Here is a 15,923-nt window from a genome sequence, read left to right as displayed (position 1 = left end):
CCATCCATCCATCTATCTATCTATCTATCTATGACTCTTGATATCTAACTCTCTTGCTTGCTATCGCTCCCCCAATGGTCAGTAGCATTGTAGCATAACAGCAGATCACGGACCACTGTCAATCAGATGCTTGCCTTGCCGTCCATCCATCCATCTATCTATCTATCTATCTATGACTCTTGATATCTAACTCTCTTGCTTGCTATCGCTCCCCCAATGGTCAGTAGCATTGTAGCATAACAGCAGATCACGGACCACTGTCAATCAGATGCTTGCCTTGCCGTCCATCCATCCATCTATCTATCTATCTATCTATGACTCTTGATATCTAACTCTCTTGCTTGCTATCGCTCCCCCAATGGTCAGTAGCATTGTAGCATAACAGCAGATCACGGACCACTGTCAATCAGATGCTTGCCTTGCCGTCCATCCATCCATCTATCTATCTATCTATCTATCAATGACTCTCGATATCTAACTCTCTTACTTGCTATCGCTCCCCCAATGGTCAGTAGCATAGTAGCATAACAGCAGATCACGGACCACTGTCAATCAGATGCTTGCCTTGCCGTCCATCCATCCATCCATCTATCTATCTATGACTCTTGTTATCTAACTCTCTTGCTTGCTATCGCTCCCCCAATGGTCAGTAGCATAGTAGCATAACAGCAGATCACGGACCACTGTCAATCAGATGCTTGCCTTGCCGTCCATCCATCCATCTATCTATCTATCTATCTATGACTCTTGATATCTAACTCTCTTGCTTGCTATCGCTCCCCCAATGGTCAGTAGCATTGTAGCATAACAGCAGATCACGGACCACTGTCAATCAGATGCTTGCCTTGCCGTCCATCCATCCATCTATCTATCTATCTATCAATGACTCTCGATATCTAACTCTCTTACTTGCTATCGCTCCCCCAATGGTCAGTAGCATAGTAGCATAACAGCAGATCACGGACCACTGTCAATCAGATGCTTGCCTTGCCGTCCATCCATCCATCCATCTATCTATCTATGACTCTTGACATCTAACTCTCTTGCTTGCTATCGCTCCCCCAATGGTCAGAAGCAAAGTAGCATAACAGCAGATCACGGACCACTGTCAATCAGATGCTTGCCTTGCCGTCCATCCATCCATCCATCCATCTATCTATCTATGACTCTTGATATCTAACTCTCTTGCTTGCTATCGCTCCCCCAATGGTCAGTAGCATAGTATCATAACAGCAGATCACGGACCACTGTCAATCAGATGCTTGCCTTGCCGTCCATCCATCCATCTATCTATCTATCTATCTATGACTCTTGATATCTAACTCTCTTGCTTGCTATCGCTCCCCCAATGGTCAGTAGCATAGTAGCATAACAGCAGATCACGGACCACTGTCAATCAGATGCTTGCCTTGCCGTCCATCCATCCATCCATCTATCTATCTATGACTCTTGACATCTAACTCTCTTGCTTGCTATCGCTCCCCCAATGGTCAGAAGCAAAGTAGCATAACAGCAGATCACGGACCACTGTCAATCAGATGCTTGCCTTGCCGTCCATCCATCCATCCATCCATCTATCTATCTATGACTCTTGATATCTAACTCTCTTGCTTGCTATCGCTCCCCCAATGGTCAGTAGCATAGTATCATAACAGCAGATCACGGACCACTGTCAATCAGATGCTTGCCTTGCCGTCCATCCATCCATCTATCTATCTATGACTCTTGATATCTAACTCTCTTGCTTGCTATCGCTCCCCCAATGGTCAGTAGCATTGTAGCATAACAGCAGATCACGGACCACTGTCAATCAGATGCTTGCCTTGCCGTCCATCCATCCATCTATCTATCTATCTATCTATCTATGACTCTTGATATCTAACTCTCTTGCTTGCTATCGCTCCCCCAATGGTCAGTAGCATTGTAGCATAACAGCAGATCACGGACCACTGTCAATCAGATGCTTGCCTTGCCGTCCATCCATCCATCTATCTATCTATCTATCTATGACTCTAGATATCTAACTCTCTTGCTTGCTATCGCTCCCCCAATGGTCAGTAGCATTGTAGCATAACAGCAGATCACGGACCACTGTCAATCAGATGCTTGCCTTGCCGTCCATCCATCCATCTATCTATCTATCTATCAATGACTCTCGATATCTAACTCTCTTACTTGCTATCGCTCCCCCAATGGTCAGTAGCATAGTAGCATAACAGCAGATCACGGACCACTGTCAATCAGATGCTTGCCTTGCCGTCCATCCATCCATCCATCTATCTATCTATGACTCTTGTTATCTAACTCTCTTGCTTGCTATCGCTCCCCCAATGGTCAGTAGCATAGTAGCATAACAGCAGATCACGGACCACTGTCAATCAGATGCTTGCCTTGCCGTCCATCCATCCATCTATCTATCTATCTATCTATGACTCTTGATATCTAACTCTCTTGCTTGCTATCGCTCCCCCAATGGTCAGTAGCATTGTAGCATAACAGCAGATCACGGACCACTGTCAATCAGATGCTTGCCTTGCCGTCCATCCATCCATCTATCTATCTATCTATCAATGACTCTCGATATCTAACTCTCTTACTTGCTATCGCTCCCCCAATGGTCAGTAGCATAGTAGCATAACAGCAGATCACGGACCACTGTCAATCAGATGCTTGCCTTGCCGTCCATCCATCCATCCATCTATCTATCTATGACTCTTGACATCTAACTCTCTTGCTTGCTATCGCTCCCCCAATGGTCAGAAGCAAAGTAGCATAACAGCAGATCACGGACCACTGTCAATCAGATGCTTGCCTTGCCGTCCATCCATCCATCCATCCATCTATCTATCTATGACTCTTGATATCTAACTCTCTTGCTTGCTATCGCTCCCCCAATGGTCAGTAGCATAGTATCATAACAGCAGATCACGGACCACTGTCAATCAGATGCTTGCCTTGCCGTCCATCCATCCATCTATCTATCTATCTATCTATGACTCTTGATATCTAACTCTCTTGCTTGCTATCGCTCCCCCAATGGTCAGTAGCATAGTATCATAACAGCAGATCACGGACCACTGTCAATCAGATGCTTGCCTTGCCGTCCATCCATCCATCTATCTATCTATCTATCTATGACTCTTGATATCTAACTCTCTTGCTTGCTATCGCTCCCCCAATGGTCAGTAGCATTGTAGCATAACAGCAGATCACGGACCACTGTCAATCAGATGCTTGCCTTGCCGTCCATCCATCCATCCATCTATCTATCTATGACTCTTGTTATCTAACTCTCTTGCTTGCTATCGCTCCCCCAATGGTCAGTAGCATAGTAGCATAACAGCAGATCACGGACCACTGTCAATCAGATGCTTGCCTTGCCGTCCATCCATCCATCTATCTATCTATCTATCTATGACTCTCGATATCTAACTCTCTTGCTTGCTATCGCTCCCCCAATGGTCAGTAGCATTGTAGCATAACAGCAGATCACGGACCACTGTCAATCAGATGCTTGCCTTGCCGTCCATCCATCCATCTATCTATCTATCTATCAATGACTCTCGATATCTAACTCTCTTACTTGCTATCGCTCCCCCAATGGTCAGTAGCATAGTAGCATAACAGCAGATCACGGACCACTGTCAATCAGATGCTTGCCTTGCCGTCCATCCATCCATCCATCTATCTATCTATGACTCTTGACATCTAACTCTCTTGCTTGCTATCGCTCCCCCAATGGTCAGAAGCAAAGTAGCATAACAGCAGATCACGGACCACTGTCAATCAGATGCTTGCCTTGCCGTCCATCCATCCATCCATCCATCTATCTATCTATGACTCTTGATATCTAACTCTCTTGCTTGCTATCGCTCCCCCAATGGTCAGTAGCATAGTATCATAACAGCAGATCACGGACCACTGTCAATCAGATGCTTGCCTTGCCGTCCATCCATCCATCTATCTATCTATCTATCTATGACTCTTGATATCTAACTCTCTTGCTTGCTATCGCTCCCCCAATGGTCAGTAGCATTGTAGCATAACAGCAGATCACGGACCACTGTCAATCAGATGCTTGCCTTGCCGTCCATCCATCCATCTATCTATCTATCTATCAATGACTCTCGATATCTAACTCTCTTACTTGCTATCGCTCCCCCAATGGTCAGTAGCATAGTAGCATAACAGCAGATCACGGACCACTGTCAATCAGATGCTTGCCTTGCCGTCCATCCATCCATCAATCTATCTATCTATGACTCTTGTTATCTAACTCTCTTGCTTGCTATCGCTCCCCCAATGGTCAGTAGCATAGTAGCATAACAGCAGATCACGGACCACTGTCAATCAGATGCTTGCCTTGCCGTCCATCCATCCATCTATCTATCTATCTATCTATGACTCTTGATATCTAACTCTCTTGCTTGCTATCGCTCCCCCAATGGTCAGTAGCATTGTAGCATAACAGCAGATCACGGACCACTGTCAATCAGATGCTTGCCTTGCCGTCCATCCATCCATCTATCTATCTATCTATCAATGACTCTCGATATCTAACTCTCTTAGTTGCTATCGATCCCCCAATGGTCAGTAGCATAGTAGCATAACAGCAGATCACGGACCACTGTCAATCAGATGCTTGCCTTGCCGTCCATCCATCCATCCATCTATCTATCTATGACTCTTGACATCTAACTCTCTTGCTTGCTATCGCTCCCCCAATGGTCAGAAGCAAAGTAGCATAACAGCAGATCACGGACCACTGTCAATCAGATGCTTGCCTTGCCGTCCATCCATCCATCCATCCATCTATCTATCTATGACTCTTGATATCTAACTCTCTTGCTTGCTATCGCTCCCCCAATGGTCAGTAGCATAGTATCATAACAGCAGATCACGGACCACTGTCAATCAGATGCTTGCCTTGCCGTCCATCCATCCATCTATCTATCTATCTATCTATGACTCTTGATATCTAACTCTCTTGCTTGCTATCGCTCCCCCAATGGTCAGTAGCATAGTAGCATAACAGCAGATCACGGACCACTGTCAATCAGATGCTTGCCTTGCCGTCCATCCATCCATCCATCTATCTATCTATGACTCTTGACATCTAACTCTCTTGCTTGCTATCGCTCCCCCAATGGTCAGAAGCAAAGTAGCATAACAGCAGATCACGGACCACTGTCAATCAGATGCTTGCCTTGCCGTCCATCCATCCATCCATCCATCTATCTATCTATGACTCTTGATATCTAACTCTCTTGCTTGCTATCGCTCCCCCAATGGTCAGTAGCATAGTATCATAACAGCAGATCACGGACCACTGTCAATCAGATGCTTGCCTTGCCGTCCATCCATCCATCTATCTATCTATGACTCTTGATATCTAACTCTCTTGCTTGCTATCGCTCCCCCAATGGTCAGTAGCATTGTAGCATAACAGCAGATCACGGACCACAGTCAATCAGATGCTTGCCTTGCCGTCCATCCATCCATCTATCTATCTATCTATCTATGACTCTTGATATCTAACTCTCTTGCTTGCTATCGCTCCCCCAATGGTCAGTAGCATTGTAGCATAACAGCAGATCACGGACCACTGTCAATCAGATGCTTGCCTTGCCGTCCATCCATCCATCTATCTATCTATCTATCTATGACTCTTGATATCTAACTCTCTTGCTTGCTATCGCTCCCCCAATGGTCAGTAGCATTGTAGCATAACAGCAGATCACGGACCACTGTCAATCAGATGCTTGCCTTGCCGTCCATCCATCCATCTATCTATCTATCTATCAATGACTCTCGATATCTAACTCTCTTACTTGCTATCGCTCCCCCAATGGTCAGTAGCATAGTAGCATAACAGCAGATCACGGAACACTGTCAATCAGATGCTTGCCTTGCCGTCCATCCATCCATCCATCTATCTATCTATGACTCTTGTTATCTAACTCTCTTGCTTGCTATCGCTCCCCCAATGGTCAGTAGCATAGTAGCATAACAGCAGATCACGGACCACTGTCAATCAGATGCTTGCCTTGCCGTCCATCCATCCATCTATCTATCTATCTATCTATGACTCTTGATATCTAACTCTCTTGCTTGCTATCGCTCCCCCAATGGTCAGTAGCATTGTAGCATAACAGCAGATCACGGACCACTGTCAATCAGATGCTTGCCTTGCCGTCCATCCATCCATCTATCTATCTATCTATCTATGACTCTTGATATCTAACTCTCTTGCTTGCTATCGCTCCCCCAATGGTCAGTAGCATTGTAGCATAACAGCAGATCACGGACCACTGTCAATCAGATGCTTGCCTTGCCGTCCATCCATCCATCTATCTATCTATCTATCAATGACTCTCGATATCTAACTCTCTTACTTGCTATCGCTCCCCCAATGGTCAGTAGCATAGTAGCATAACAGCAGATCACGGACCACTGTCAATCAGATGCTTGCCTTGCCGTCCATCCATCCATCCATCTATCTATCTATGACTCTTGTTATCTAACTCTCTTGCTTGCTATCGCTCCCCCAATGGTCAGTAGCATAGTAGCATAACAGCAGATCACGGACCACTGTCAATCAGATGCTTGCCTTGCCGTCCAACCATCCATCTATCTATCTATCTATCAATGACTCTCGATATCTAACTCTCTTACTTGCTATCGCTCCCCCAATGGTCAGTAGCATAGTAGCATAACAGCAGATCACGGACCACTGTCAATCAGATGCTTGCCTTGCCGTCCATCCATCCATCCATCTATCTATCTATGACTCTTGACATCTAACTCTCTTGCTTGCTATCGCTCCCCCAATGGTCAGAAGCAAAGTAGCATAACAGCAGATCACGGACCACTGTCAATCAGATGCTTGCCTTGCCGTCCATCCATCCATCCATCCATCTATCTATCTATGACTCTTGATATCTAACTCTCTTGCTTGCTATCGCTCCCCCAATGGTCAGTAGCATAGTATCATAACAGCAGATCACGGACCACTGTCAATCAGATGCTTGCCTTGCCGTCCATCCATCCATCTATCTATCTATCTATCTATGACTCTTGATATCTAACTCTCTTGCTTGCTATCGCTCCCCCAATGGTCAGTAGCATTGTAGCATAACAGCAGATCACGGACCACTGTCAATCAGATGCTTGACTTGCCGTCCATCCATCCATCTATCTATCTATCTATCTATGACTCTTGATATCTAACTCTCTTGCTTGCTATCGCTCCCCCAATGGTCAGTAGCATTGTAGCATAACAGCAGATCACGGACCACTGTCAATCAGATGCTTGCCTTGCCGTCCATCCATCCATCTATCTATCTATCTATCTATGACTCTCGATATCTAACTCTCTTGCTTGCTATCGCTCCCCCAATGGTCAGTAGCATTGTAGCATAACAGCAGATCACGGACCACTGTCAATCAGATGCTTGCCTTGCCGTCCATCCATCCATCTATCTATCTATCTATCAATGACTCTCGATATCTAACTCTCTTGCTTGCTATCGCTCCCCCAATGGTCAGTATCATAGTAGCATAACAGCAGATCACGGACCACTGTCAATCAGATGCTTGCCTTGCCGTCCATCCATCCATCCATCTATCTATCTATGACTCTTGACATCTAACTCTCTTGCTTGCTATCGCTCCCCCAATGGTCAGAAGCAAAGTAGCATAACAGCAGATCACGGACCACTGTCAATCAGATGCTTGCCTTGCCGTCCATCCATCCATCCATCCATCTATCTATCTATGACTCTTGATATCTAACTCTCTTGCTTGCTATCGCTCCCCCAATGGTCAGTAGCATAGTATCATAACAGCAGATCACGGACCACTGTCAATCAGATGCTTGCCTTGCCGTCCATCCATCCATCTATCTATCTATCTATCTATGACTCTTGATATCTAACTCTCTTGCTTGCTATCGCTCCCCCAATGGTCAGTAGCATTGTAGCATAACAGCAGATCACGGACCACTGTCAATCAGATGCTTGCCTTGCCGTCCATCCATCCATCTATCTATCTATCTATCAATGACTCTCGATATCTAACTCTCTTACTTGCTATCGCTCCCCCAATGGTCAGTAGCATAGTAGCATAACAGCAGATCACGGACCACTGTCAATCAGATGCTTGCCTTGCCGTCCATCCATCCATCCATCTATCTATCTATGACTCTTGTTATCTAACTCTCTTGCTTGCTATCGCTCCCCCAATGGTCAGTAGCATAGTAGCATAACAGCAGATCACGGACCACTGTCAATCAGATGCTTGCCTTGCCGTCCATCCATCCATCTATCTATCTATCTATCTATGACTCTTGATATCTAACTCTCTTGCTTGCTATCGCTCCCCCAATGGTCAGTAGCATTGTAGCATAACAGCAGATCACGGACCACTGTCAATCAGATGCTTGCCTTGCCGTCCATCCATCCATCTATCTATCTATCTATCAATGACTCTCGATATCTAACTCTCTTACTTGCTATCGCTCCCCCAATGGTCAGTAGCATAGTAGCATAACAGCAGATCACGGACCACTGTCAATCAGATGCTTGCCTTGCCGTCCATCCATCCATCCATCTATCTATCTATGACTCTTGACATTTAACTCTCTTGCTTGCTATCGCTCCCCCAATGGTCAGAAGCAAAGTAGCATAACAGCAGATCACGGACCACTGTCAATCAGATGCTTGCCTTGCCGTCCATCCATCCATCCATCCATCTATCTATCTATGACTCTTGATATCTAACTCTCTTGCTTGCTATCGCTCCCCCAATGGTCAGTAGCATAGTATCATAACAGCAGATCACGGACCACTGTCAATCAGATGCTTGCCTTGCCGTCCATCCATCCATCTATCTATCTATCTATCTATGACTCTTGATATCTAACTCTCTTGCTTGCTATCGCTCCCCCAATGGTCAGTAGCATAGTAGCATAACAGCAGATCACGGACCACTGTCAATCAGATGCTTGCCTTGCCGTCCATCCATCCATCCATCTATCTATCTATGACTCTTGACATCTAACTCTCTTGCTTGCTATCGCTGCCCCAATGGTCAGAAGCAAAGTAGCATAACAGCAGATCACGGACCACTGTCAATCAGATGCTTGCCTTGCCGTCCATCCATCCATCCATCCATCTATCTATCTATGACTCTTGATATCTAACTCTCTTGCTTGCTATCGCTCCCCCAATGGTCAGAAGCAAAGTAGCATAACAGCAGATCACGGACCACTGTCAATCAGATGCTTGCCTTGCCGTCCATCCATCCATCCATCCATCTATCTATCTATGACTCTTGATATCTAACTCTCTTGCTTGCTATCGCTCCCCCAATGGTCAGTAGCATAGTATCATAACAGCAGATCACGGACCACTGTCAATCAGATGCTTGCCTTGCCGTCCATCCATCCATCTATCTATCTATCTATCTATGACTCTTGATATCTAACTCTCTTGCTTGCTATCGCTCCCCCAATGGTCAGTAGCATTGTAGCATAACAGCAGATCACGGACCACTGTCAATCAGATGCTTGACTTGCCGTCCATCCATCCATCTATCTATCTATCTATCTATGACTCTTGATATCTAACTCTCTTGCTTGCTATCGCTCCCCCAATGGTCAGTAGCATTGTAGCATAACAGCAGATCACGGACCACTGTCAATCAGATGCTTGCCTTGCCGTCCATCCATCCATCTATCTATCTATCTATCTATGACTCTCGATATCTAACTCTCTTGCTTGCTATCGCTCCCCCAATGGTCAGTAGCATTGTAGCATAACAGCAGATCACGGACCACTGTCAATCAGATGCTTGCCTTGCCGTCCATCCATCCATCTATCTATCTATCTATCAATGACTCTCGATATCTAACTCTCTTACTTGCTATCGCTCCCCCAATGGTCAGTATCATAGTAGCATAACAGCAGATCACGGACCACTGTCAATCAGATGCTTGCCTTGCCGTCCATCCATCCATCCATCTATCTATCTATGACTCTTGACATCTAACTCTCTTGCTTGCTATCGCTCCCCCAATGGTCAGAAGCAAAGTAGCATAACAGCAGATCACGGACCACTGTCAATCAGATGCTTGCCTTGCCGTCCATCCATCCATCCATCCATCTATCTATCTATGACTCTTGATATCTAACTCTCTTGCTTGCTATCGCTCCCCCAATGGTCAGTAGCATAGTATCATAACAGCAGATCACGGACCACTGTCAATCAGATGCTTGCCTTGCCGTCCATCCATCCATCTATCTATCTATCTATCTATGACTCTTGATATCTAACTCTCTTGCTTGCTATCGCTCCCCCAATGGTCAGTAGCATTGTAGCATAACAGCAGATCACGGACCACTGTCAATCAGATGCTTGCCTTGCCGTCCATCCATCCATCTATCTATCTATCTATCAATGACTCTCGATATCTAACTCTCTTACTTGCTATCGCTCCCCCAATGGTCAGTAGCATAGTAGCATAACAGCAGATCACGGACCACTGTCAATCAGATGCTTGCCTTGCCGTCCATCCATCCATCCATCTATCTATCTATGACTCTTGTTATCTAACTCTCTTGCTTGCTATCGCTCCCCCAATGGTCAGTAGCATAGTAGCATAACAGCAGATCACGGACCACTGTCAATCAGATGCTTGCCTTGCCGTCCATCCATCCATCTATCTATCTATCTATCTATGACTCTTGATATCTAACTCTCTTGCTTGCTATCGCTCCCCCAATGGTCAGTAGCATTGTAGCATAACAGCAGATCACGGACCACTGTCAATCAGATGCTTGCCTTGCCGTCCATCCATCCATCTATCTATCTATCTATCAATGACTCTCGATATCTAACTCTCTTACTTGCTATCGCTCCCCCAATGGTCAGTAGCATAGTAGCATAACAGCAGATCACGGACCACTGTCAATCAGATGCTTGCCTTGCCGTCCATCCATCCATCCATCTATCTATCTATGACTCTTGACATTTAACTCTCTTGCTTGCTATCGCTCCCCCAATGGTCAGAAGCAAAGTAGCATAACAGCAGATCACGGACCACTGTCAATCAGATGCTTGCCTTGCCGTCCATCCATCCATCCATCCATCTATCTATCTATGACTCTTGATATCTAACTCTCTTGCTTGCTATCGCTCCCCCAATGGTCAGTAGCATAGTATCATAACAGCAGATCACGGACCACTGTCAATCAGATGCTTGCCTTGCCGTCCATCCATCCATCTATCTATCTATCTATCTATGACTCTTGATATCTAACTCTCTTGCTTGCTATCGCTCCCCCAATGGTCAGTAGCATAGTAGCATAACAGCAGATCACGGACCACTGTCAATCAGATGCTTGCCTTGCCGTCCATCCATCCATCCATCTATCTATCTATGACTCTTGACATCTAACTCTCTTGCTTGCTATCGCTCCCCCAATGGTCAGAAGCAAAGTAGCATAACAGCAGATCACGGACCACTGTCAATCAGATGCTTGCCTTGCCGTCCATCCATCCATCCATCCATCTATCTATCTATGACTCTTGATATCTAACTCTCTTGCTTGCTATCGCTCCCCCAATGGTCAGTAGCATAGTATCATAACAGCAGATCACGGACCACTGTCAATCAGATGCTTGCCTTGCCGTCCATCCATCCATCCATCTATCTATCTATGACTCTTGACATCTAACTCTCTTGCTTGCTATCGCTCCCCCAATGGTCAGAAGCAAAGTAGCATAACAGCAGATCACGGACCACTGTCAATCAGATGCTTGCCTTGCCGTCCATCCATCCATCCATCCATCTATCTATCTATGACTCTTGATATCTAACTCTCTTGCTTGCTATCGCTCCCCCAATGGTCAGTAGCATAGTATCATAACAGCAGATCACGGACCACTGTCAATCAGATGCTTGCCTTGCCGTCCATCCATCCATCTATCTATCTATGACTCTTGATATCTAACTCTCTTGCTTGCTATCGCTCCCCCAATGGTCAGTAGCATTGTAGCATAACAGCAGATCACGGACCACAGTCAATCAGATGCTTGCCTTGCCGTCCATCCATCCATCTATCTATCTATCTATCTATGACTCTTGATATCTAACTCTCTTGCTTGCTATCGCTCCCCCAATGGTCAGTAGCATTGTAGCATAACAGCAGATCACGGACCACTGTCAATCAGATGCTTGCCTTGCCGTCCATCCATCCATCTATCTATCTATCTATCTATGACTCTTGATATCTAACTCTCTTGCTTGCTATCGCTCCCCCAATGGTCAGTAGCATTGTAGCATAACAGCAGATCACGGACCACTGTCAATCAGATGCTTGCCTTGCCGTCCATCCATCCATCTATCTATCTATCTATCAATGACTCTCGATATCTAACTCTCTTACTTGCTATCGCTCCCCCAATGGTCAGTAGCATAGTAGCATAACAGCAGATCACGGAACACTGTCAATCAGATGCTTGCCTTGCCGTCCATCCATCCATCCATCTATCTATCTATGACTCTTGTTATCTAACTCTCTTGCTTGCTATCGCTCCCCCAATGGTCAGTAGCATAGTAGCATAAAAGCAGATCACGGACCACTGTCAATCAGATGGTTGCCTTGCCGTCCATCCATCCATCTATCTATCTATCTATCTATGACTCTTGATATCTAACTCTCTTGCTTGCTATCGCTCCCCCAATGGTCAGTAGCATAGTATCATAACAGCAGATCACGGACCACTGTCAATCAGATGCTTGCCTTGCCGTCCATCCATCCATCTATCTATCTATCTATCTATGACTCTCGATATCTAACTCTCTTGCTTGCTATCGCTCCCCCAATGGTCAGTAGCATAGTAGCATAACAGCAGATCACGGACCACTGTCAATCAGATGCTTGCCTTGCCGTCCATCCATCCATCCATCTATCTATCTATGACTCTTGACATCTAACTCTCTTGCTTGCTATCGCTCCCCCAATGGTCAGAAGCAAAGTAGAATAACAGCAGATCACGGACCACTGTCAATCAGATGCTTGCCTTGCCGTCCATCCATCCATCCATCCATCTATCTATCTATGACTCTTGATATCTAACTCTCTTGCTTGCTATCGCTCCCCCAATGGTCAGTAGCATAGTATCATAACAGTAGATCACGGACCACTGTCAATCAGATGCTTGCCTTGCCGTCCATCCATCCATCTATCTATCTATGACTCTTGATATCTAACTCTCTTGCTTGCTATCGCTCCCCCAATGGTCAGTAGCATTGTAGCATAACAGCAGATCACGGACCACAGTCAATCAGATGCTTGCCTTGCCGTCCATCCATCCATCCATCTATCTATCTATGACTCTTGACATCTAACTCTCTTGCTTGCTATCGCTCCCCCAATGGTCAGAAGCAAAGTAGCATAACAGCAGATCACGGACCACTGTCAATCAGATGCTTGCCTTGCCGTCCATCCATCCATCCATCCATCTATCTATCTATGACTCTTGATATCTAACTCTCTTGCTTGCTATCGCTCCCCCAATGGTCAGTAGCATAGTATCATAACAGCAGATCACGGACCACTGTCAATCAGATGCTTGCCTTGCCGTCCATCCATCCATCTATCTATCTATGACTCTTGATATCTAACTCTCTTGCTTGCTATCGCTCCCCCAATGGTCAGTAGCATTGTAGCATAACAGCAGATCACGGACCACTGTCAATCAGATGCTTGCCTTGCCGTCCATCCATCCATCTATCTATCTATCTATCTATGACTCTTGATATCTAACTCTCTTGCTTGCTATCGCTCCCCCAATGGTCAGTAGCATTGTAGCATAACAGCAGATCACGGACCACTGTCAATCAGATGCTTGCCTTGCCGTCCATCCATCCATCTATCTATCTATCTATCTATGACTCTTGATATCTAACTCTCTTGCTTGCTATCGCTCCCCCAATGGTCAGTAGCATTGTAGCATAACAGCAGATCACGGACCACTGTCAATCAGATGCTTGCCTTGCCGTCCATCCATCCATCTATCTATCTATCTATCTATGACTCTTGATATCTAACTCTCTTGCTTGCTATCGCTCCCCCAATGGTCAGTAGCATTGTAGCATAACAGCAGATCACGGACCACTGTCAATCAGATGCTTGCCTTGCCGTCCATCCATCCATCTATCTATCTATCTATCAATGACTCTCGATATCTAACTCTCTTACTTGCTATCGCTCCCCCAATGGTCAGTAGCATAGTAGCATAACAGCAGATCACGGACCACTGTCAATCAGATGCTTGCCTTGCCGTCCATCCATCCATCCATCTATCTATCTATGACTCTTGTTATCTAACTCTCTTGCTTGCTATCGCTCCCCCAATGGTCAGTAGCATAGTAGCATAACAGCAGATCACGGACCACTGTCAATCAGATGCTTGCCTTGCCGTCCAACCATCCATCTATCTATCTATCTATCAATGACTCTCGATATCTAACTCTCTTACTTGCTATCGCTCCCCCAATGGTCAGTAGCATAGTAGCATAACAGCAGATCACGGACCACTGTCAATCAGATGCTTGCCTTGCCGTCCATCCATCCATCCATCTATCTATCTATGACTCTTGACATCTAACTCTCTTGCTTGCTATCGCTCCCCCAATGGTCAGAAGCAAAGTAGCATAACAGCAGATCACGGACCACTGTCAATCAGATGCTTGCCTTGCCGTCCATCCATCCATCCATCCATCTATCTATCTATGACTCTTGATATCTAACTCTCTTGCTTGCTATCGCTCCCCCAATGGTCAGTAGCATAGTATCATAACAGCAGATCACGGACCACTGTCAATCAGATGCTTGCCTTGCCGTCCATCCATCCATCTATCTATCTATCTATCTATGACTCTTGATATCTAACTCTCTTGCTTGCTATCGCTCCCCCAATGGTCAGTAGCATTGTAGCATAACAGCAGATCACGGACCACTGTCAATCAGATGCTTGCCTTGCCGTCCATCCATCCATCTATCTATCTATCTATCTATGACTCTTGATATCTAACTCTCTTGCTTGCTATCGCTCCCCCAATGGTCAGTAGCATTGTAGCATAACAGCAGATCACGGACCACTGTCAATCAGATGCTTGCCTTGCCGTCCATCCATCCATCTATCTATCTATCTATCTATGACTCTCGATATCTAACTCTCTTGCTTGCTATCGCTCCCCCAATGGTCAGTAGCATTGTAGCATAACAGCAGATCACGGACCACTGTCAATCAGATGCTTGCCTTGCCGTCCATCCATCCATCTATCTATCTATCTATCAATGACTCTCGATATCTAACTCTCTTACTTGCTATCGCTCCCCCAATGGTCAGTAGCATAGTAGCATAACAGCAGATCACGGACCACTGTCAATCAGATGCTTGCCTTGCCGTCCATCCATCCATCCATCTATCTATCTATGACTCTTGACATCTAACTCTCTTGCTTGCTATCGCTCCCCCAATGGTCAGAAGCAAAGTAGCATAACAGCAGATCACGGACCACTGTCAATCAGATGCTTGCCTTGCCGTCCATCCATCCATCCATCCATCTATCTATCTATGACTCTTGATATCTAACTCTCTTGCTTGCTATCGCTCCCCCAATGGTCAGTAGCATAGTATCATAACAGCAGATCACGGACCACTGTCAATCAGATGCTTGCCTTGCCGTCCATCCATCCATCTATCTATCTATCTATCTATGACTCTTGATATCTAACTCTCTTGCTTGCTATCGCTCCCCCAATGGTCAGTAGCATTGTAGCATAACAGCAGATCACGGACCACTGTCAATCAGATGCTTGCCTTGCCGTCCATCCATCCATCTATCTATC

The sequence above is a fragment of the Amia ocellicauda genome, chromosome 2 (genome assembly GCF_036373705.1).
Source record: "Amia ocellicauda isolate fAmiCal2 chromosome 2, fAmiCal2.hap1, whole genome shotgun sequence".
Taxonomy (NCBI): Eukaryota; Metazoa; Chordata; class Actinopteri; order Amiiformes; family Amiidae; genus Amia; species Amia ocellicauda.
Note: the sequence above shows the minus strand (reverse complement) of the source record.